The 23,256-nt window shown below is 49.8% G+C and overlaps 6 pseudogenes; all 6 read right to left on the bottom strand.

Annotated features, from left to right (window-relative positions):
* Positions 1 to 309: 309 nt before the first annotated feature.
* Positions 310 to 414, bottom strand: LOC141150892 (U2 spliceosomal RNA; annotated as a pseudogene).
* A 14,148-nt stretch (positions 415 to 14,562) lies between these two features.
* On the bottom strand, positions 14,563 to 14,680 carry LOC141150959 (U2 spliceosomal RNA; annotated as a pseudogene).
* Positions 14,681 to 15,325: 645 nt separating this feature from the next.
* Positions 15,326 to 15,439, bottom strand: LOC141150925 (U2 spliceosomal RNA; annotated as a pseudogene).
* A 649-nt stretch (positions 15,440 to 16,088) lies between these two features.
* On the bottom strand, positions 16,089 to 16,202 carry LOC141150954 (U2 spliceosomal RNA; annotated as a pseudogene).
* A 1,300-nt stretch (positions 16,203 to 17,502) lies between these two features.
* Positions 17,503 to 17,621, bottom strand: LOC141150900 (U2 spliceosomal RNA; annotated as a pseudogene).
* Positions 17,622 to 18,234: 613 nt separating this feature from the next.
* LOC141150895 (U2 spliceosomal RNA) lies at positions 18,235 to 18,353 on the bottom strand (annotated as a pseudogene).
* Between the last annotated feature and the right edge of the window lie 4,903 nt (positions 18,354 to 23,256).

Below are 23,256 nucleotides of genomic sequence, written 5' to 3'. Positions count from 1 at the left end.
AAAAGCCAGCAGCCCATTATGACATGTGCAATGTCTGTTCCATTCTTGTATTATTCCATTGTCACATTGTTACGGGGCAATGGAACAATGGGACAATGGAATATTGCAAGAATGGAAAAGGCATTGCACTTGTCATAATGGGCTGCTGGCATTTATCTAGCTGTGCTTTAGCAGCCAGTTTCAGTCTGTAGGAAGTCTGCAGACTGGGAAGTAGGGAGACCGCTACACGACTGTTCAATAATTAGCTATCCTCTTTACCCCCCCCCCCCCTTCTGGGTCTTGAGGCGCTCGGGACATTAGGGGGGAGGAGAGAGGAGAATGTGAAAATTTGTGGACGTATAGGGGACGTATCAGATGTTAAACTGATAAGAAAAGATGCTACACTCGATCTTAGCCAAAAGGCCGAGAAGCGATTACCTGAATTGATTTTGGCCTGTGGCTGCACCCTGTTCCCAAGAAGGCACCCATTGTAAGGATAGGGACAAAGACTCCCCTTAGAAGACATGTGGTTCATCAATAAACACCTTAAAACACACAACTATACTGCTTGTTGCAGATGTACCCCACACAATTTTAATCTGCATAAGTCCACCTATTTTCACACATTCTCCCCTCCCCCATAATGTCCCACCCACCTCAAGACCAGAGGGAGGGTAGAGAGGATGACTAATTAATGAACAAACAAGCAGCGGTCCTCCTGCTTTCCAGTCTGTAGGCTCCCTACAGACTGAAGCTGGCTGCTGCAGCACCACCAGATAAGGGCCAGGAGGCCTTTATGACACGTGAAATGTCTGTTCCATTCTTGCATTATTCCATTGTCCCATTGTTAGGGGGCAATGGAAAAATGGGACAATGGAATAATGCAAGAATAAAAGAATAGAACAGGCATTGCACGTGTCATAATTAGCTCCTGGCTTTGATTCAGCTGTGCTGCAGCAGCTAGCTTCAGTCTGGAGGGAGCCTGCAGACTGAAAAGCAGGGGAACCGCTGCTCGTCAGTTCAATAATTAGCAGACCTCTCTACCCCCCCTTCCCGATCTTGAGGTGCTTGGGACACTAGGTTCTTCAAAGTAGCCACCTTTTGCTTTGATGACTGCTTTGCACACTCTTGGCATTCTCTTGATGAGCTTCAAGAGGTAGTCATCGGAAATGGTTTTCACTTCACAGGTATGCCCTGTCAGGTTTAATAAGTGGGATTTCTTGCCTTATAAATGGGGTTGGGACCATCAGTTGTGTTGTGCAGAAGTCAGGTGGATACACAGCTTATAGTCCTACTGAATAGACTGTTAGAATTTGTATTATATCAAGAAAAAAGCAGCTAAGTAAGCAAGAACGAGTGGCCATCATTACTTTACGAAATGAAGGTCAGTCAGCCCGAAAAATTGGGCAAACTTTGAAAGTGTCCCCAAGTGCAGTTGCAAAAACCATCAAGCGCTACAAAGAAACTGTCTCACATGAGGACCGCCCCAGGAAAGGAAGACCAAGAGTCCCCTCTGCTTCTGAGGATAAGTTTATCCGAGTCACCAGCCTCAGAAATCGCAGGTTAACAGCAGCTCAGATTAGAGACCAGCTCAATGCCACACAGAGTTCTAGCAGCAGACACATCTCAACAACAACTGTTAAGAAGAGACTTTGTGCAGGCCTTCATGGTAAAATAGCTGCTAGGAAGCCACTGCTAAGGACAGGCAACAAGCAGAAGAGACTTGTTTGGGCTAAAGAACACAAGGAATGGACATTAGACCAGTGGAAATCTGTGTTTTGGTCTGATGAGTCCAAATTTGAGATCTTTGGTTCCAACCACCGTGTCTTTGTGCGACGCAGAAAAGGTGAACGGATGGACTCTACAGGCCTGGTTCCCACCGTGAAGCATGGAGGAGGAGGGGTGATGGTGTGGGGGTGCTTTGCTGGTGACAATGTTGGGGATTTATTCAAAACTGAAGGCATACTGAATCAGCATGGCTACCACAGCATCTTGCAGCGGCATGCTATTCCATCCGGTTTGCGTTTAGTTGGACCATCATTTATTTTTTAACAGGACAATGACCCCAAACACACATCCAGGCTGTGTAAGGGCTATTTTACCAAGAAGGAGAGTGATGGGGTGCTACGCCAGATGACCTGGCCTCCACAGTCACCAGACCTGAACCCAATCGAGATGGTCTGGGGTGAGCTGGACCGCAGAGTGAAGGCTAAAGGGCCAACAAGTGCTAAGCATCTCTGGGAACTCCTTTATGATTGTTGGAAGACCATTTCCGGTGACTACCTCTTGAAGCTCATCAAGAGAATGGCAAGAGTGTGCAAAGCAGTCATTAAAGAAAAAGGTGGCTACTTTGAAGAACCTAGAATATAAGACATATTTTCAGTTGTTTCACACTTTTTTGTTAAGTATATAATTCCACATGTGTTAATTCATAGTTTTGATGCCTTCAGTGTGAATGTACATATTACGGATCCGGGTGGTGGAACCTCTGTGCTGCGGGTCAAGGAGGGACCAGAGGGGCGTAACTAGGTATCAACTCGGACTGACCCAGGTCGAACGGCGGCTCAATCGACTCTGTGACCAGGGAAGGACCGAGCAGAGGGACCAGGTACTACTCTGGGCCAGACCTTGTATGAGAGCAGGTGACTCCCACGGGTCAGAAGGCAGGAACTGACCGGTACAGCAGATGAGCACGGCAGGCAGGCTGACGGGTGATCCGAGTAGACAGACTGACAGACACAGCAGGTAACAAGCAGGAGCCTGCAGGTAGGCTGGCTGGTAGGCACAGCAAGTAACAGGCAGGTGCTTCCAGGTAAGCGGGCCGGCAGGCACGGCAGGTAACAGACAGGTGCTTCCAGGTAAGCAGGCGGGCAGGGCCCATAGACAGACTGGCGGACTGGACTGTAGACAGACTGTTGGGCTGGAGAGTAGACAAGCTGGCGGACTGGGCTGGTAGTCAGGCTGGCGGACTGGACTGGTAGTCAGGCTGGCGGACTGGACTGGTAGTCAGGCTGGCGGACTGGACTGGTAGTCAAGCTAGCAGCAGGACCTGAGGGCTGAAGCAGAGTTTAACACACAAAGCTACAACCTTGCACGGGCACCTCCATTTTGGAGGAGGTGCCTTTTACATGAGAGGTCCTCCAGCCATTGGCCGGGGACTCCTTAGGACGGCGCGCGCGGCCCCTTTGAGAGGGAGGGAGTGCGTGCCCTAAGCACAGTGCCCGGAAAGCTGCGCACGCCGGCAGCAGCAGAAGCAGGAGCGCCGGAGGACGCCGGGCGGGGAGCACGGCGGTAAGAGGGATGGTGTCTATGCCTGTCAGGGGGCAGAGACGCCGATACTACAGGACCCCCCCCTTTACGCTTCCTCTTTTTTAAGCCTGAAAGAAACTTTTTAAGTAGAAGCGGGGCGTGGATGTTCTCCCTAGGTTCCCAAGTTCTCTCCTCTGGGCCAAACCCTTTCCAATCCACCAGAAAAAAAGGTTTATCCTCTTACCCTCTTGGTGGCTAGAATGTTCTCTACCTCATAGACGTCCTCAGCGGAGACTGGAGCTAGGGAGGTACCTGGATTGTCGGAAAAAGAATTAAGCACAACTGGTTTGAGGAGAGATATGTGGAAGGAGTTGGGAATCTGTAAGGTGGCCGGGAGTTTTAACTTGTAGGCTACTGGGTTGATTTGCTTGAGGACTTCAAATAGACCGATGAACTGTGGACCCAACTTATAGGAGGGTATTTTGAGACGAACATGTTTGGAGGAAGGCCAAACCTTGTCTCCCGGGCAAAACTGAGGCGGAGCCAGACGTCTCTTATCAGCATGTCTCTTCATCTGCTCGGAGGATTGAAGAAGTGCGGATCTAGTGCCCTCCCAAATAGTGGAAAATTCGCTGACCAGAGACTCCGCGGCAGGGTTGTCCACTGAAGCGAAAACGGAATCCGTGGATGTTGACCATAGACCACAAAGAACGGGGACTTGGAAGAAGATTCGCTCTCATGGTTGTTATAGGAGAACTCGGCCCATGGTAGGAGCTCCACCCAATCGGTATGGTGAACATTGGCGAAGTGCCGGAGGAAGCTGGTAAGGATCTTGTTGATATGTTCCACTTGGCCATTGGACTGCGGATGGTAAGCGGAGGAGCAATCCAGGGTGACATCCAGCAGCTTACACGTAGCTCTCCGGAAGACAGGAAGGATCGGTACAAGGCGTCGGCTTTAACGTTCTTCTACCCTCTAATGTAGGGTAAAGTTGAAACGGGGAAGAACAAAGACCACCGGGCCTGACGTGGATTGAGTCTTTGGGCATTCTGTAGATATGCCAGGTTTTTGTGGTCAGTATAGATGACCACCGGGTGCAGAGTCCCCTCGAGCAGGTAATGCCACACCTCCAGCGCCAATTTGATGGCTAACAGTTCTTGGTATCCTATGGAGTAGTTGCGCTCAGATGAGGAGAAGAGCTTGGAGAAGAAGCCGCAGGTTACCATTCTCCCGGACGGAGATTTCTGGGTGAGCACCGCTCCGGCTCCAGAAGAGGAAGCATCGACCTCCAGAAAGAACTGTTTGTTGCTATCCGGACGGTGCAACACTGGGGCAGAAGAAAAGGCTTGTTTTAAGGAGAGGAAGGCCTCCTGCGCTTCGGACAGCCATTCCTTAGGATTTGCTCCCTTTCGGGTGAGTGCAGAGATGGGAGCAGTCCGGGATGAAAAATGTGGGATGAAGAGACGGTAATAGTTGGCGAAACCCAGGAATCGCTGAATCGCCTTCAACCCCTCCAGACGGGGCCACTTTAAGACGGCAGAGACCTTCTCAGGGTCCATCTGTAGACCAGTCTTAGAGATAATGTAGCCCAAGAACGGAAGAGAAGTCGGCTCGAAGAGGCATTTCTCAAATTTTGCATATAGGTGATTCTGTCTGAGCCTAAGCAGGACCTGACGAACATCCCTCCAGTGTGTGGGAAGATCCAGAGAGAAGACCAAGATGTCGTCCAGGTACACCACCACGCAAGAATATAAGAGGTCACGTAAGATCTCGTTAACTAATTCTTGGAAGATGGCTGGAGCATTACAGAGACCGAAGGGCATCACACAGTATTCATAGTGGCCATCCTGGGTATTGAATGCCGTCTTCCACTCGTCTCCTTGGCGGATCCGAACCAAGTTATACGCCCCACGAAGATCGAGCTTGGAGAAGATCTTCGCGCCTTTAAGGCGGTCGAACGGCTCTGAGATGAGCGGGAGGGGGTATTTGTTTTTGACAGTAATCTGGTTGAGTCCTCTATAATCGATACAGGGGCGTAGTGAACCGTCTTTCTTTTTTACGTAGAAGAATCCGGCTCCAGCTGGGGAGGTAGATTTCCGGATGAATCCCCTAGCCAGATTTTCTTCGATATACTCCGACATGGCCCGGGTCTCGGCCAACGACAATGGGTAAATACGCCCACGGGATGGAGTGGCACCGGGTACCAGGTCGATAGGGCAATCATATAGCCTATGAGGTGGCAGTGTCTCTGCTTCCTTTTTGTTGAAGACATCTGCATAGGACCAATAAGGTGCCGGTAGACCAGGAAAATTAGCCGGAGTAGACGGAGGTCGAACTGGGCGAACCGGGACCAGGCAGGTCTCGTGGCAATCCCGCCCCCAACGGAGCACCTCACCGGATTGCCAATTCAGAACGGGTTCATGTCTCTGTAGCCGGGTAGACATAGCAAAAGGCAGTGAGAGAGTCCAGAAAGCACATGGAAGGATATCCTCTCTAAGTGCAGCATTCCCACCTGCAGGGTTACGGGCTCTGTGACGAGCAAGATGGTCACCGGAAGAAGAGGGGCGTGGACGTCCAAACCGCGGGAGACCCGAAGCGCCGCCCTACGCACCGACGCTGCGCAAGATCCTGGAAGGAGTGAGAGCGACGCTAACGTCACCAGGACGCGACGCAAGGTCCTCGCTCGGACAGCACCAGCGGAGCCATGGCCTACGGAAAAGGATCAACGAAAGGTAGGCCACGCTTAACTAGGGGGGAGGAAGATGACGGACGCAGAGGGACCTTCTACCACCAGCGTGGCTGCAGCAGCGGTGATGCCGTTCTCCATGCCCTACATCCCCGGAGCAGCCTGGCTGCCCCAATACTCAGGGGAATCCCATACCTTAACTGACTTTAAAGAAAGACTGCACAGTTTATTTAAAGTTTATCCCCTGACAGAAGAACAGAAAGTGAGCATTCTGGCGGGGCAGCTAACCGGTGCAGCCCAGCGGGAAGTGAAATCATGGTCAGATGAGGAGAAAAGGACTGTAAGGGACATTCTGACCCGGCTGCGGAGTACCTTTGACACCCGTAAATCAGCAGAGATCAAAATGCGGTTCTATGGCTGTAAACAGCGGGCACAGGACAGCATCAGGGACTATGCCCTAAATTTGCAGGAAGCCTTGAGAGCCATCAAACAAGCGGACCCTGGCAGCGTGCAGGATACAGATAAGCTACTAACAGAACAGTCCATAGAAGGTCTGCTGTCTAGCGCCCACAGAACCCAGCTGCGCCTCATGTTCTTTCAGAACCCTGGTCTAACCTTTGCCCAATTCAAGGACAGGGCCATAAGGGTGCTCCGTGAACCTGCACCTAGTGGCGCTATAAACCCCCGGCGCCCTGCTCTCACCTACCACCAGGAGGCCGCGCCCTCTTCTAAGGACTCTGTGGGGGCCGATGCACAGGCCCTGAAACAAGCCCCGTCGAAAGATCTGCACCACCAAGTCCAGGAGCTGACCAGGAGCGTCGCGGTACACATTTCCAGGTACTGTAATTTAAACGGGTCCAACCTGGGGCAGAGGGCCAACCCCCAGGCATAAGATCACCAGACCCTTACAATTGGCGTAATAAGTACATCGGGGGGCGCCCGGTTTTACCCGTGGTGCTGGACGGTATCCCCATGAGTGCCTTGCTGGGTACCGGGTCGCAAGTAACTACTATCCCTTATGTACTTTTTAAGCAGTATTGGACTGATGCTGATATAACACGGTATCTAGACAATGACTTGAGCATCATCGCCAGTAATGGCTTGCCCGTGCCGCAGATGGGGTTCAAAGAGATGACCATTAAGATTGGTAAAGTTGAACTGTCGGCACAGGGGGTGATTATTGTGCACATTGACCGTCATGAAAGTCACCCTAAAATAACTGTGGGTACTAACGTGATTGAAAATTGTCTTTCAGAGATAATTGTAATTTTACAGCAGGTGGCGGTGAATGCTAGTTCCAGCCAACAGAGAGTCCTCAACAAGGAGATAAAGGCTCTGATGAGACGGCAGCAGGTAGAACTGTCTGGTGGTGAGATCGGTAGCTTAAGAATGAGTGACCCGTTCCCCATTTCCATGCCTCCCAAAAGTGAAATGATGATCTGGTGTCGGACTGCAATCGGGTTGAGAGGCAGAGACTACCAAGCCATGGTAGAACCTGTGTACTCAGACAGCAGACCCACCATTTTGACAGCCCGGGGGGTGGTTGATGTCCGTGGTCCATGGGAGGGTGCCCGTTCGCATTCTCAACATTGGGGAGAGGGAGGTACACTTACCCAGGTACGCTACACTTGCCAAACTGTTTACTGTTGAACACAAAGCTATCAGGGCCGTGGAACCTTTGCCTCCATCTCCCAGAAACAAAAGGAGGACTGGTGCCAGAAACTCCATGTGGGTGCTGACTCCACTCCCCTGCACCATAAACAAGGAGTCTACCGGGTGGTTCAGGAGTACGAGAGAATTTTTAGTAAGCACCCGCTAGACTTCGGCCTAGTAATGGGAGTAGAACACCACATCCCCACGAGGAGCCACCCACCAATAAAAGAGAGGCACAGACCTGTACCCCCTGCACATTATCAGAACGCAAAGGGCATGCTGAGAGAAATGAAAGAAGCTGGGGTCATTAGAGATAGCTGTAGCCCCTGGGCAGCCCCCTTGGTTCTGGTAAAAAGAAAGACGGTACCATGAGAATGTGCGTGGACTATAAAATCAACCGTATCACCCATAAAGATGCGTATCCGTTACCTAGGATAGAGGAGTCTTTGGCAGCCCTAAAATCAGCTAGCTTCTTCTCTACTTTGGACCTTACTAGCGGGTACTGGCAGGTTCCTGTGGCAGAGGCTGACAAGGAGAAGACCGCCTTCACCACCCTGATGGGATTGAGCGAATTCAACTGTATGCCCTTCGGGCTGTGCAACGCACCAGGGACCTTCCAGAGGCTGATGGAATACTGTTTAGGGCACCGAAACTTCGAGACGGTCCTCCTTTACCTGGACGACGTGATCGTCTATTCGAAGACCTAGGGGACCATTTAAAACACCTGGCCGAGGTGTTCGAAGCCCTGGCAGGCTATGGCCTGAAGGTGAAACCATCAAAGTGTCACCTGTTGAAACCGAAGGTCCAGTACCTAGGGCACGTGGTGAGTGCAGAAGGAGTAGCCCCCGACCCTGACAAGGTCACAGTAATCAAGAGCTGGCCAAGCCCCTCAAACATCAAAGAAGTGAGGCAGTTCCTCGGGTTGGTAGGCTACTACCGAAGGTTCATCCCCGGGTTCACTAAGATGGCAGCTCGAATGCAGGACCTCCTGATAGGTCAATCCAAATCCAGAAGTCAAAAGCCACCCTTCAAGTGGGACAAGCCGGAAGAGGAGTCCTTCCGCCAGTTGAAGATGGCTCTCACGGGGGATGAGATCCTGGCCTACCCCGATTATGGCCAGCCTTTTATCCTCCACACAGACGCCAGTAATGTGGGGCTGGGAGCCGTACTGTCACAAAACCAACAGGGCAGAGAAAGGGTGATTGCGTATGCCAGCCGGAAGCTGAGGCCCACTGAAAGAAACCCGGAGAATTACAGCTCCTTCAAGCTAGAATTCTTGGCAGTGGTGTGGGCCGTCACAGAACGGTTTAAGTATTACCTGGCCTCCGCAAAGTTCACCGTGTACACGGACAACAACCCGTTGACACACCTGGACAATGCAAGACTAAGTGCCCTAGAGCAGCGGTGGATGGCGCGACTCTCGAATTATGACTTCACGATCAAGCACCGGGCAGGCAGAACCAATGCCAATGCTGACGCCCTATCAAGAATACCTCACTTACCTGACGGAGGCGAAGACCCAGAAGAGCTGGAGGAGGTAGAACTCCCTGCGTTTCACCGGTATGGAGCCACTCAATACTCCCACCGCGTGAAGGAGGAAGACTTAACAACCATCATGATCAATCCCCTACCTCACCACAGCTGGGCCGAGACCCAAGATAGTGACCCTGCAATCCGCATGGTGAAAGACCTGCTGACCCGGGAAGACGCCCGTCTAGATCCGGATGCTCCAGAGGAAGGCAAGCAGCTATGGAAAGAGAAGAGCAGGCTGTTCCTCTATGAAGGTAAGCTGTGCAGAAGACTCGTCAACCACCGGACGCACGAGCTGACCTGGCAAGTCGTGGTCCCAAGTCGAGATGCAGCTATGGTCCTGGAGGCTTACCATGACAGAGTGGGGCACTTCGTCTGGAAGAAACTGCAGTTCCTGCTAAGAGGACGGTTCTTCTGGATCGGCATGAGAGGGGCTGTAGAGAAGTGGTGCAGAGATTGTGGCCCTTGTAATCTAAGGAGGAAGGACCGCACCAGCCAGAAGACACCCTTGAGGCCCATCATCACGAAGCAGCCTCTTGAGCTGGTAGCTCTGGACCACGTCAAATTGGCTCCAAGCCGGTCAGGATACGTTTATGCCCTGACCGTCGTGGACCACTATTCCCGATTTCTAGTGGTGGTCCCTGTAAAAGGCTTGACAGCTCAAACGGCAGCCAGAGCCTTCCAGCAACACTTCTGCCGCCCACATGGGTATCCGGAACAGGTCCTGACAGACCAGGGTCCAGCGTTCGAGGCTGAAATCTTCCAAGAGTTCTGCAACCTCTATGGCTGTAAGAAGATTCGGACAACGCCTTACCACCCACAAACCAACGGGATGTGTGAGAAAATGAACAATATAGTCATTGATCTCCTGAAGACGTTGCCCCTGGAGAAACGCAGCCTGTGGCCAGAAAAACTGCCGGACCTGATAGACTTATACAACCATATCCCGGTGAATGCTACAAACTGCACCCCGGCTTACCTGATGCGAGCCAGACCAGATAAGCTGCCCATAGACCTGGAGATGGGAGTCCTAACACCCAAGGACACCTCCCCAGATGCGGACTGGGATACGGAAAGGCGACTGCAGTACAAGAAGGTACAGGAGAGTGTGGAGAAGAGCCTGACCCAGGTGAGAGAAAGGCAAGAGAGACTCTTCAACCAACACGCCCCTGCTGGTCCCCTAGAACCTGGTGAGCAGGTCCTGAAGCGAAAGAGAAGGCTACACAAGCTGGACGACCAGTGAGAAAGGGAACCCTACACAGTACTGCAGTCTGATCACTACAACCCGAAGGTGTGCGTGATCACCAAGGATGAAGGAGAAACCACTAGTACCGTCTCCAGAGACCACCTAAAAAGGTGCCCCGAGCAACTACAGAGTGCAGAAGAGGATCAAAGTGACCTTGAACCCGCAGAGGACAAGGAAGAGATGATCAGCTCAGTTCTTGGGGAGTTCCCTCAGTCCTTGACTCGAATAAACGATGCCATTCAGCAACAACCTACACTAGAGCAGGAAGGTGAAGGAAAACAAGCTGCCCCAGAGGCAGAAGAGCCTGTACCAGCAGCCCAGGAGAGTCAACCCTCTGCTGACAGTGAGCCTGCCATGCCTGCGGTAAGCCAGAGGACCCGCAGACAGCTGCCTGCCCTGCCTGTAAATCTAGCCAGTGACTGCACCCCGAGCGCTAGTGAGAAAAGCCAGGTTAGACCACCACCAGACAGTGGGTTACGTAGGTCAACCCGGAGCACTAAGGGGCAAACACCAGCTCGCTGGAGAGTGTAGGGTGTGATAGCAAATGTAAATAGCCTGCAAAATGTTGAATTGTTTAAAATGTAATTGCATGACCAGTAACTACGCGTTTTCTCAGTTTCTTTCAATTAATACATGGACTAACAGGTTATGAACTGTGAGTAACCGAGACTTTCCTGTAAATATGTTTGGAGCTTAACCGACGGAATGAACAAGGACTGTCAAGGACTTGGGGCTACCGCAGACCCCCACCTGGTTAGAGCTCCCCGTTGTTGGTGAGATGGACACCCGGTCACAGACCACACTGTGACCTTAAGAACTCAACCTGTGCGTCGTTTGCTTTTACTTGCCTAATAATGTTTTTATGGTCATGCATATTACTCTTGTTTTAAGCTTAGTCCCGGAGTACTAAGTTTTACTAGGGGGGAATGTGTCACCCTGGCTTGGATACCACAAATGTTTAATAAAGCTGTGTCTGAGAGCAAGGGGGAGGTTCCCTGGTTAGGGACCATTAGCATGCAGAACCTCCTGTCCCAGGCCAGTAGGGGGAGCAGGCTGCCCCTATAAAAGCTGGAACTGGGGGCAGGGTTAGAGAGAGCTGGACGACCTGTCTCTGAAGTGAGAGGTGTCCCAGAGAAGGGAGAGTCAGTTCAGCTGTAGCTGAGGAGGTCGTGTGGCAGGAGGGATGGAAGGCGAGGTGAGCCTGTCCTGGCTGAGAGAGAAACTGAACTACCGGACTTTGGTGTCCGAGGCTGTTAGGATTCCAAGTCCTACAGCAAATAACCAGACCGCAGGGGATTGTATGTCCCTTGGCCTAAGAAGCCCGGAGGTTCCGCCACAGCAGAAGGGACCAGCAGAGCTGCACCAGGCCAAGAGTAGAAAGGGACCCAAGTTGCAAGCCATACGGGCGAGAAGACACGGCAAGCTCAGGAACGTGGGCTATTACACCACGAGGAGGGAAAGAGCCAGGAAGAGCGCAGAGAGCATGGTAGGCCTACACCCTCACCCTGACCAGAAGGGCTTCCCACTTGTTCTCAGACATCCAGGCCCCCTCCTAGCCGGGACTGTTTTTGGGTCCTTTCACCTGTTCAAATAAAGGCCCTGAACTGTTTAAGAGGCCTCCGTTTCCTGGCCATTGCGGTCGGAATCATCCCCTCCGTCACCTATCTATACTGCCCTGGGGCCACACTCCTCCCGTGGGGAGTTATATTATTCAGTGCTGCACACTTACATCTGCCCCAGCGGTTTGCACTGCAGCGGCGGTTATCCCTGACCGCAAACCACGGGTGGCGTAGTCGGAACTAACCCTATATCTATATCAAAAGACGGTTCCCCTTTAAAACCTGACACCCTGAGCACGAGACCGGGTCGCCACTACTACTCCCCATCCGCATCCAGAGGCCCGGCCCTGAGTACCCCACGGCCCAGGGGGCGAGTCACATGCATAGACTCCCCTTAGGAAGACATGTTGTTCATCAATAGACACCATAAAACACACAACTATACTGCTTGTTGCTGATGCACCGCACACATTTTTAATCTGCATAAGTCCACCTATTTTCACACATTCTCCATCCCCCACACTAATATCTCACGTGTCTCAAGTCCAGGCGGGGTAGAGAGGATAAAAAATTAATGAAAAACCAGCAGCGGTCTGTAATGCACACGCACGGGCTGAGTGGCGTGTGCGTGTGTATGTAGTGATTCCACTGTGCCATGAACCGGAGAGTGCCTGGAGGGGCGTAACTAAGTATCTGCCCGATCCGACCAAGGTCGCATGACGGCATACGACGCCAGTGCACCAGGGAGGAACCGAGCAGAGGGACCAGGGTCTACTCCAGGTCAGACTCCGGACACGGCTGTTGACCCACACCGGGGAATACAGGAACAGGCAGACTAGAGCGCAGGCTGGGTAGGGTCCAGTACAGACTGGGAGACAAATTCGAAACCGCAGACGCGGTGGACAGGGCTGAGCAAAGCGAAACCGCAGACGCGGTGGACAAGGCAGAGCAAAGCGAAACCGCAGACGCGGTGGACAGGGCAGAGCAAAGCGAAACCGCAGACGCGGTGGACAGGGCAGAGCAAAGCGAAACCGCAGACGCGGTGGACAGGGCAGAGCAAAGCGAAACCACAGACGGGGTGGACAGGGCAGAGCAAAGCGAAACCGCAGACGCGGTGGACAGGGCAGAGCAAAGCGAAACCGCAGACGCGGTGGACAGGGCAGAGCAAAGCGAAACCGCAGACGCGGTGGACAGAGCTGAGCAAAGCGAAACCGCAGACACTGTGGACAGGGCTGAGCAAAGCGAAACCGCAGACGCGGTGGACAGGGCTGAGCAAAGCGAAACCGCAGACGCGGTGGACAGGGCTGAGCAAAGCGAAACCGCAGGCGCAGTGGACAGGGCTGAGCAAAGCGAAACCGCAGACGCGGTGGACAGGGCTGAGTAAAGCGAAACCGCAGACGCGGTGGACAGGGCTGAGCAAAGCGAAACCGCAGACGCGGTGGACAGGGCTGAGCAAAGCGAAACCGCAGACGCGGTGGGCAGGGCTGAGCAAAGCGAAACCGCAGATGCAGTGGACAGGGCTGAGCAAAGCGAAACCGCAGACGCGGAGGGGACAGGGCTCTGTTCACACGGAACAGACTGGAAGGGAAAGGCAGAACCAGATACACACAGGATACTTGCAATGAAGTAGAGAGTGGACTCCAAACTCGCAAACGGGAGTACAAAGACAACGAGTAGGAGATAGGTACGGGATCAGATTCTGCATGAAAAGGGAAGGTACGGACATAGAGAAAACCAGATAACAGGCTAGAAGAGTATACAAACAAGAGCAGGCAAGATACAGGAACGGGTCTAGGTATGCGGCCCCTAGAAGGCAGAAAGAACAGGCTAGGAGCGTTTTCACACTGGCCTGGAAATACAGCCTCCAGGATAGGCAGAAGACAACAGGCTAGAAAGCGTGTACAGACTGCAGGTTAGAGTACACAGGTAGAACACAGTACAGACACGGGAACAAATACTGCAAGACAGGTAACATACACAGGACCTGGCATGTCAGAGACAAAAAGCCAACTGACAGGGCAAGATGCTCAGGCATGGGTTAATTGGAGCAGCTGGTTTAAATACCAGGTGACAGACAGCAATAGGCTGAGGACGCACAAGGGGTGTGCCTGCAGCAGGTACAAAAAGCAGGAAGTGATCGGGCGCAGCCCTTAAGCAGCAGAAACAGAGACAAACAAACAGCATGGAGGGAAGCCAGAGAGACATTCTGAATTGGAGATCAAGTGCGCTCTCTTGCACAGTGGGAGATGCAAGGATGCCGCCAGGTATGTTACACTGTCCCCCTGCTTCCCAATCTGTAGGCTCTATACAGACTGAAGCTGGCTGCTGCAGCTCCCCCAGATAAAGGCCAGGAGCCCATTACGACACTTGCAATGTCTGTTCCATTCTTGCATTCTTGCATTATTTAATTGTCCCATTGTTAGGCGGCAATGGAAAGATGGGACAATGGAATAATGCAAGAATGCGAGAATGGATGAATGGAACAGTCATTGCACATGTCATAAAGGGCTCCTGACTTTTACCTAGCTCTGCTGCAGCAGCCAGCTTCAGTCTGTAAGGAGATTGCAGACTGGGAAGCAGGGGGACCGCTGCTCGTCTGTTCAATAATTAGCTATCCTCTCTACCTTCACCCCTTCCGGATCTTGAGGTGCTTGGGACATTAGGAGTGGGAGAGAGGAGAATGTGTGAAAATTTGTGGACATATAGGGGACGTATCAGATGTTAAAATGATAAGAAAAGATGCTACACTCGATCTTAGCCAAAAGGCCGAGAAGGGTTTACCTGATTTGGTTTTGGCCTATGGCTGCACCTTGGCCCCAAGAAGGCAAAAATTTTAGGGATAGGGACAAAGACTCCCCTAAGGAAGACATATTGTTCATCAATAGACACCTTAAAACACACAACTATACTGCTTGTTGCAGATGCACCCCACACATTTTTAATCTGCATAAGTCTACCTATTTTCACACATTTCCCTCCCCCCCTAATGTCCCACACGTCTCAAGATCAGGGAGGGGTAGAGAGGATAACTAATTAATGAACAAACGAGCAGCGGTCCCCCTGCTTCCCAGTCTGTAGGCTCCCTACAGACTGAAGCTGGCTGCTGCAGCACCGCCAGATAAGAGCCAGGAGCCCATTATGACACTTGCAATTTCTGTTCCTTTCTTGCATTATTCTATTGTCCCATTGTTACGAGGCAATGGAACAATGGAATAATGCAAGAATGAGAGAATGGAAGAGTGGAAAAGGCATTGCAAGTGTCATAAGGGGTCCTGGCTTTTATCTAGCTGTGCTGCAGCAGCCAGCTTCAGTCTGTAGGGAGACTGCAGACTGGGAAGCAGGGGGACCGCTGCTCATCTGTTCAATAATTAGATATCCTCTCTACCCCTCCTTCCCGATCTTGGGGCGCTTGGGACATTAGGGGAGAGGAGAGAAGAGAATGTTTAAAAATTTGTGGACGTATAGGGGACGTATTAGATGTTAAACTGATAAGAAAAGATGCTACACTCGATCTTAGCCAAAAGGCCGAGAAGCGATTAACTGAATTGGTTTTGGCCTATGGCTGCACCCTGGCCCCAAGAAGGCACCCATTGTAGGGATAGGGACAAAGACTTCCTTTAAAAAGACATGTTGCTCACCAATAGACGCCTTAAAACACACAGCTATACTGCTTGTTGCAGATGCACCCCACACATTTTTAATCTGCATAAGTCCACCTATTTTCACACATTCTCCCCCTTCCTTAATGTGCCGCGTGCCTCAAGACCGGGGGGGGGAGGGTAGAGAGAATAACTAATTAATGAACAAACGAGCAGCGGTTCTCCAGCCTCGCAGTCTGTAGGCTCCCCACAGACTGAAGCTGGCTGCTGAAGCACTGCCAGATAAAAGCCAGTTGCCCATTCTGACACTTGCAATTTCTGTTCCTTTCTTGCATTATTCTATTGTCCCATTGTTACGAGGCAATGGAACAATGGAATAATGCAAGAATGAGAGAATGGAAGAGTGGAAAAGGCATTGCAAGTGTCATAAGGGGTCCTGGCTTTTATCTAGCTGTGCTGCAGCAGCCAGCTTCAGTCTGTAGGGAGACTGCAGACTGGGAAGCAGGGGGACCGCTGCTCATCTGTTCAATAATTAGATATCCTCTCTACCCCTCCTTCCCGATCTTGGGGCGCTTGGGACATTAGGGGAGAGGAGAGAAGAGAATGTTTAAAAATTTGTGGACGTATAGGGGACGTATTAGATGTTAAACTGATAAGAAAAGATGCTACACTCAATCTTAGCCAAAAGGCCGAGAAGCGATTAACTGAATTGGTTTTGGCCTATGGCTGCACCCTGGCCCCAAGAAGGCACCCATTGTAGGGATAGGGACAAAGACTTCCTTTAAAAAGACATGTTGCTCACCAATAGACGCCTTAAAACACACAGCTATACTGCTTGTTGCAGATGCACCCCACACATTTTTAATCTGCATAAGTCCACCTATTTTCACACATTCTCCCCCTTCCTTAATGTGCCGCGTGCCTCAAGACCGGGGGGGGGAGGGTAGAGAGAATAACTAATTAATGAACAAACGAGCAGCGGTTCTCCAGCCTCGCAGTCTGTAGGCTCCCCACAGACTGAAGCTGGCTGCTGAAGCACTGCCAGATAAAAGCCAGTTGCCCATTATGACACGTGCAATGTCTGTTCCATTCTTGTATTCTTGCATTATTCCATTGTCCCATTGTTACGAGGCAATGGAAAAATGGAATAATGAAAGAATGCAAGAATGGAAGAATGGAACAGCCATTGCACGTGTCATAATGGGCTCCTGGCTTTTATCTAGCTGTGCTGCAGTAGCCAGCTTCAGTCTGTAGGGAGCCTGCAGACTGGGAAGCAGGGGGACCGCTGCTCGTCTGTTCAATATTTAGTTCTCCTCTCTACACCGCTTCCTTTCCCGATCATGAAGCACTTGGGACATCAGGGAGGAGGAGAGAGGAGAATGTGTGAAAATTTGTGGACATGGATGTATCAGATGTTAAACTGATAAGAAAATATGCTATACTGCATCTTAGCCTTGTTCATCAATGGATACCTTAAAACATACAGTTATACTGCTTGTTGCAGATGCACCCCACACATTTTTAATATGCATAAATTCAGCCAATTTTCACACATTCCACCCCCCCTAATGTCCCACGCGACTCAAGACCAGGGAGGGGTAGAGAGGATAATTAATAAACAAACGAGCAGCGGCCCCATGCTTCCCAGTCTGTAGGCTCCCTACACACTGAAGCTGGCTGCTGCTGCACCGCCAGTTCAAAGCCAGGAGCCCATTATGAAACATGCAGTGTCTGTTTCATTCTTGCATTATTCCATTGTCCCATTGATAGGGGGTAATGGAACAATGGGACAATGGAATAATGCAAGAATGCAGGAATGGAATAGGCATTGCACGTGTCATAATGGGCTCCTGGCTTTTATCCAGCTGTGCAGCAGCAGCCAGCTTCAGTCTGTAGGGAGCCTGCAGACTGGGAAGCAGGGGGACCGCTGCTCGTCTGTTCAATAATTACCTATTCCCTCTACCCCACCCCCCCTTCCCGATCTTGAGGCGCTTGGGACATTAGGGGTGAGGAGAGAGGAGAATGTGTGAAAAATTGAGGCCATATAGGGGACGCATCAGATGTTAAACTGATAAGAAAAGATGCTACACTTGATCTTAGCCAAAATGCCAAGAAGCGATTACCTGAATTTGTTTTGGCCTATGGTTGCACCCTGGCCCCAAGAAGGCACCCATTGTAGGGATAGTGACAAACACTCCCCTTAGGAAGACATTTTGTTCATCAATAGCCACCTTAAAACACACAACTATACTGCTTGTTGCTGATGCATAAGTCCACCTATTTTCACACATTCTCCACACCCCCTAATATCTCACGCGCCTCAAATCAAGGGGGGTAGAGAGGATAACTAATTAATGAACAAACGAGCAGCGGTCCCCCTGCTTCCCAGTCTGTAGGCTCCCTACATACTGAAGCTGGCTGCTGCAGCACCGCCAGATAAAAGCCAGGAGCCGATTATGACATGTGCAATGTCTGTTTCATTCTTGCATTATTTCATCGTCCCATTGATAGGGGGTAATGGAACAATGGGACAATGGAGAAATGCAAGAATGGAACAGGCATTGCACGTGTCATATAGGGCTCCTGGCATTTATCTAGCTGTGGTGCAGCAGCCAGCTTCAGTCTATAGGGAGTCTGCATACTGGGAAGCAGGGGGACCGCTGCTCATCTGTTCAATAATTAGCTATACCGTCTACCCCACCCCCCTTTCCGATCTTGAGGCACTTGGGACATTAGGGGTGAGGAGAGAGGAGAATGTGTGAAAATTTGTGGACGTATAGGGGACGTATCAGATATTAAACTGATAAGAAAAGATGCTACACTTGATCTTAGCCAAAATGCCAAGAAGCGATTACCTGAAATGGTTTTGGCCTATGGCTGCACCCTGGCCCCAAGAAGGCACCCATTGTAGGGATAGCGACTAAGCCTACCCTTAGGAAGACATGTTGTTCATCAATAGACACCTTAAAACACACAACCATACTGCTTGTTGCAGATGCACCCCACACATTTTTAATATGCATAAGCCCACATATTTTCACACATTGTCCCTCCCCTAATATCCCACATGCCTCAAGACCGGGGGAGGGGGGGTAGAGAGGATAACTAATTAATGAACAAACAAGCAGCAGTCACCCTGCTTCCCAGTCTGTAGGCTCCCTACAGACTGAATCTGGCTGCTGCAGCACCGCAAAATAAAAGCCAGGAGCCCATTATGACACGTGCATTGTCTGTTCCATTCTTGCATTATTCCATTGTCCCATTGTTCCATTACCCCCTATCAATGGGACGATGGAATAATGCAATAATGGAAGAATGGAACAGGCATTGCATGTGTCATAGTGGGCTCCTGGCTTTTATCTAGCTGTGCTGGAGCAGCCAGCTTCAGTCTGATGAAGCCACCGTGAGTGGCGACACGCGTTGGGCTCCGCGGCGCCAGCTGTTCTTATTATATTTTTTTCAGCACAGGCTCTCACTTTCTGGTATCATCCCCTTATTTAGTGCTTTAGGTTCCGCTGTGGTCATTAGCTTATGTTAGCTATAGGGACCTATTTGGTTATCCATTAGGATCGTACTTTTATCCTTGTGGGGGCACCATTCAGTGTGGGGAAACAGGTACTGTTTTTTGCCATACTCTGCTTTTTCAGCCTTTTATGTGCTTCACTTGCCTTTACACATTTACCCTGTTATTTAACTAGTGCATTGCAGGGTCTAGGCATCATTGACCATCACAGATATTGCACTGAGCCTGTGCGCTCTGTATTTCTTCATTCATTGAATTATCATATATAGTATTTGTTGTATCATTATATACGTGATTCTATTATAATGTATCAGCTGGCTCCTTAGACAGTGGTGTTTTTCCACTATTTTATGGTGTTTTATATGTTTGTTAGTTTGTTACTACATGTATATGTGTCAGGAAACATTTGTATTTAATAAATTGACATATTTTCATAGATTGATACTGCTATTGATCACTATCTATTTATTTATTTCTTGATCATTTTGGTGATCACTATTAGTTAGCATCTCCTCTTTCCCAAAAAATGTTTTCACCTTTTATTCAATACTTGATAATAAAAACATAGTAAAAACACACAAAAATAGTAACAAAAGGGAAAGGTGATAAAGACACTCACATACAGAGAACACTTAGGGTAAAATATTATAAACCTATTAATTGGACAGGTATCACATGCGAAAAAATCAAATGTATCTTACGTGTATACATCCACAGATAAGTGCACTGTGCTATTGCATAAAGGGTAAATATATAAATAAATAGATATAAATATAATTATCATCATATTCATAATAAATAAATCCAAGTGGATAAATAAAGAATCAATATAACTATCTGTATAAACATATTAGGGATATTGCACTAAGATAGTAAAACTCGCAAAGTGAAAGGTAAATAGAGAAATAGGTACTAACCCAAAAGTATATAGTGTCTCATGTGTGAGTCCTGCATCCAACGCGCGTTTCGCTGTCGCTTTCTCAAGGATACTGAGATGGGTTAAGCAAGGGTATATATATATATATATATATATATCTCCACAGAAATAAGTGTGGCCAGGTGGAACGGGGAGGAGAGAGTCAAACCATGCATGGTAATGTCCGGCACAGCATCCCCCCGACGGGCGCGTCTCATAGTAGCGCGGCCACCCAGGAAGACGATAAACCGGAGTGCGTTCCACAGTGGAACGCAAGAAAACAGGAAATGCGTTCCACAGTGGAACGCAAGGGGCGGAACCGGAAGTGACGTCAGCTATCATAGCGCCATATAGAAACAAGTGAAGTATGTACAGAGAAGAAGAATAGAATATAAGTAGAAATAACAAGAAGGAAGGAATAAGAGATAAGTGCCATATGTGAAAAAGAAGGAAGGGAGAACCAAAATATGAATATATGAGAAAAGAAAAACATAAGGTAAAAAGATAATAAATAATGAAGATAATAATGATAATAATAATATAAATAAATATGAATAATTCATTAATAAGTTATTAATTAAATAACAATATTATAAATGTATATCAAAGGTGACTAAACACCACAAAGTGGAAATAAGTGAAAAAAATTATATACGTAAGTGAGTATATGATAAGATAATGTCAGCATCTATCCCTGAAGACATAAGTGCACATATGTGCACAAACAGAATAACTCAATGTAAGTGTATGCACAAATGTACACACATATAAATACACACATATGTGCAATGGAAAAAGCGGTGAAGCGATGTGAAAGAGCAGAAGAGCATGGGATCCTTACAGGCTGCCAGACCAGACCCAATACCACCTCAGGAAGAAACGCAGGTAAACTAAACAGAAGAAAAAAGAAAATTAAAAGAAAATAAAACCACTTAAAAACAATATAAAACTAAGAATGAAGCGTAAATTAAATGTTGAGTTATGTCGACTAATCACAGAAAAGGGGCAAAACTATGCGATTCATTAAGACCATAAGACCATAAGTAGGCCCATTGTATCTGGCATTGATAATTTTTGCGAACCTGCCTGCAAATTGATTGATCACATTTTAAGACCTATGGTGGAGACTTTACCGTCACATCTTAAAGACACTTCAGATTTTTTAAGGAGGATAGATGGTATCCAAGTTGATAATGAGGTCCTCATTGTCACCTGTGACGTCGAATCCTTTTACACTTCTATTCGCCACAGTGACGGAATCAGGGCAGTATCGGCTTTTCTGGAGATGTCCAATATAGACAAAGAATTTGGTGATTTCATTTTGAGTCTGTTGGACTTTGTTTTAAAACATAATTTTTTCACCTTCAGGGATTCCTTTTTCCTACAGCTCCAGGGTACTGCGATGGGGGCGGCTTGCGCCCCCTCGTATGCTAATTTAATCCTGGGAGAGAGATATTTATGATTAATCCCATTCTTAATATTGACAAAGTCATATTCTGGGGACAATTTATTGATGATGTCTTCTTTCTGTGGCAGGGCTCTCACGTTGACCTCTCATCATTTATGACTACCCTTAACACCAACAATCTCAGCATCAATCTAACTTTCAAATATGGACGACATAAAATGGACTTCTTGGACGTTCTGGTTGATATAGATAAAGACGGCTTTCTCCAAACGGACGTATATCGCAAACCCACCTCGGTAAATTCATTATTGTGCGCCACTTCGTCACACCCGAGGAGTTTGGTTAACAATATTCCTACCGGACAATTTCTAAGAATACGTCGCATATGTTCAAATGATACTCAATTTGAGAATCAAGCCAATTTATTGAAAAAACGCTTCCTGGATAGGGGCTATAGCGAAAAGGTCATCCAACGGAGCTATAGAAGGGCTAATGTAGCGTCGGCGTCCCTGCTTCCTGCTAGGCAGGGACGCCGTTCCCCTCACCTCTCCACTCCGTGCCCGGCGTCTTCCTCCCGCTCTGCTGGCAGCGCGCGCTGCTTCCCGGCCTCTGTGCTTAGGGCGCGCGCGCGCTTCCCCTCTCTTAAAGGGGCCGCACGCGCCGTCCTAAGGAGTCCCCGGCCAATGGCCGGAGGACCTCACCATATATAAGGCACCTCCTCCAAAATGGAGGTGCCCGAGCAATGTTGTTGCAAAACCTTTCAACTCTGCTTCAGCCCTCAGGTCCCGTTACCAGTTACCTGCCAGTCACCTGCCAGAATCCTGCTTGATACCTGCCTGATACCTGCCTGATATCTGCTTACCTGCTTGCTATCCTGTGGTCCGACAGTCTGCCTACCAGCACCTGCCAGTCTGTCTATGGATCAGTCCGCCTGCGGACCAGGAAGTACCTGCCAGATACCTGCCTGATACCTGCCTGCCTGTCCAGAGACTCTTACTCGCTCACCTGGGAGCGCTCACCTGCTACCTGCCTGCTAGCCTACCTGGAGGCTTAGCCGTCACTTGCTGTGACCACCTGCCTGTCCAGAGACTCTTACTCGCTCACCTGGGAGCGCTTACCTGCTACCTACCTGCTAGCCTACCTGGAGGCTTAGCCGTCACTTGCCGTGACCACCTGCCTGTCCAGAGACTCTTGCCCGCACACCTGGGAGCGCTCACCTGCTACCTGCCTGCTAGCCTACCTGGAGGCTCTGCCGTCACTTGCCGTGACCACCTGCCTGTCCAGAGACTCTTGCCCGCTCACCTGGGAGCGCTCACCTGCTACCTGCCTGCTAGCCTATCTAGAGACTCTTCCTTGCTGTCACTTGCCGTGACCACCTGCCCGTCTAGAGACTCTTTCCCTGCTGTCACTTGTCGTGACCACCTGCCCGTCTAGAGACTCTTACCCTGCTGTCACTTGCCATGACCATCCGCCTGTCAAGAGACTGTCCCCGTCACTTGCTGTGACTTCCTGCCCTTCTACCCAGAGACTGTCCCTGTCACTTGCCGTGACTACCTGCCCATCTTCCCTGGGAGCCACCCGCTTCCTTACAAGGACTGCCCCTTTGTATAGTTGCTCAGAGGTTCCACCTCCCAGACCCGTTACAGTTTGCTCGGGCCATGGAACCCGGTGGCACCCAAGCTCCCTCGCTCTCGGACCTATGCCATGAACTGTCCCGTCAGAGGTCCCAACAGGAGTCCATTCTGAGCCACCTGCGTAGTGTTAACTCCCGCCTGGACACACTGACTACATCTTCGGGACCAGCTTCCAGTCGCACGACTCCTACCCCGGCAGCGCCGCTGCCCATCAATTCCATGGCATCTCTTCCCGGTCCCCGTCTCACCGCCCCGCCTCGTTTTGGCGGAGATC

The sequence above is a fragment of the Phyllobates terribilis genome, unplaced genomic scaffold (genome assembly GCF_046119375.1).
Source record: "Phyllobates terribilis strain yellow unplaced genomic scaffold, ASM4611937v1 Scaffold_5__5_contigs__length_657084704, whole genome shotgun sequence".
NCBI classification, from domain to species: domain Eukaryota; kingdom Metazoa; phylum Chordata; class Amphibia; order Anura; family Dendrobatidae; genus Phyllobates; species Phyllobates terribilis.
This window is presented reverse-complemented; position numbering and strand designations above follow the sequence as displayed.